This window comes from Fukomys damarensis, unplaced genomic scaffold (genome assembly GCF_012274545.1).
Source record: "Fukomys damarensis isolate Sample0158 unplaced genomic scaffold, DMR_v1.0_HiC HiC_scaffold_16, whole genome shotgun sequence".
In the NCBI taxonomy this organism is placed as follows: Eukaryota; Metazoa; Chordata; class Mammalia; order Rodentia; family Bathyergidae; genus Fukomys; species Fukomys damarensis.
The window spans coordinates 21,139,551-21,141,277 of record NW_022900928.1 but is presented as its reverse complement, the minus strand read 5'-3'; positions in this window follow the sequence as shown (position 1 = coordinate 21,141,277).

Sequence of the window (1,727 nt, the reverse complement as noted above, 5' to 3'; positions counted from 1 at the left end):
TTTTGTGTATAGATAGGCAAATAACTGGAATTTGTGAAAGCAATTTTAGAAAATAAGAACAAAATTAGAGAATTTGCATTGCATGAGTTTCAAACTCAGAATACATCTATAGCAATGAACACAGTGTGACATTAGTTGTGATCCCTTGGAGAAAATTAAAAATTTCCAATGTGGCTGATATATCCTGCAAAACTATCTTTCAACTTGATGGGGAAATAAGCTCTTTTCATGAAAAAGAGCACCTTACTAATTATTACTCTGAAATTTCTCAACAGTAATGGTAGATCTCATTTTTATGGTTAAGGGTGGTACATTATTGGTCCTTAGAGTTTTCAATATTTGTGGGAGAAGTTCAAGCCTGGCTGGACCAGGTGCACCTCACTCTTGGCTCCTGAGATAACTCGGAGACCTTGCTAAGGCTGGGCTAACTCGCCTATGTGCATAGATGCTGGGTCCAACAGGCTACACCTCCACTCCTAGTCTGTGACTCCTTCACCTCACCCAAGAAAAATCACTCCACATGCCTCCAATAAGATATCTCCAAATGTTAAATTTCCTTCCTATGCTCCTCCCCCATGGTTGTCCCCATGTAAGCCTGTGCATTTCCTGAATAAAGTGGAAGCATTCCAGAAACCTCCCTGGAGTCTGCCTAGTGATTCCGCGCCTTACCCTCCCACTCCAAGCTCCTGAACCTTGTTCCCCAAGCAGGCTCGCAGACAACAGCTGGTGCCCAACATGGAGCTTGCATATACTGGGTAAATATTAAAGCTGCGGGTAAGGATCCCTATTATGGGTAATCTCTTAAGTCAAGAACGGCCAGTACAGGCCCCCTTAGTAAAGGATCCTCATGCCATAAAGGCATCCGAGGTGTTGCCAGCCCAAACTCAGTGGGGCCCCTGAGCACTCTAAAGATGGCAGACAAAAGCCTCAGTGGACCTCAATTTACAACCAGTCTAATGTACAAACAACTCAGGTTACAACTATAATTTTAGTTTTAACTTACTGCCAAAGTCTTGAGTTATGAGACAAATGTTCTTGTGCTTCCAGGTGGTCTCATACAGATTTAACCCTAAAATAGTTCTGGATGAAATATTCTAGTATCCTTTCCTGTCTGGGGGTAATTGAGAAATCCTAGGCCAATGTCTCTTCAGGGACCTGAGATTTGCCTGGAAAAAAAATGTGGCCAAAAATTTTACAGGAGAGAGACTCTGAAGGCAATTGGCCAACTTGAGTTACAACCAACACTTGGGAACAATATGAATTTGTAATTCAAGGGTCCACTCTATCTGGATTGCAGAGGAGTCATTAACACTATCTCAGCCCATACCTAGAGAACTAAGGTCAAATATGCTTCATCCTTCCCTCCCAAATAAATAGAGGTGGTTGTATTCTGGGACAGAGGCATAGGCCATAGTTAGCCATGTCCAAGGTGCCTCTGAAAAGTAGACCTTAACTAAAGAGGCCTCTATATTATCCACAAAGTATGCCACTGTCATCAACCTGAAGCTTCAAAACAAAAAGTAAACAACAACAGAAAAAGAAGAAACATGAGAAGACAAGGCAACAAAATGCCTCCAAAAGCTCCTAACTGTCCCAAAGCTAATCCATGGAATATCAAAAGGGAGGAATCCAAGAGCCATATAACCAAATTACTTGAAGTTAAAACAGAGAAGAAAACAAAACAGATCAATAAAATGCTTTACAAGCTCACTGAAGATATAAAAAAA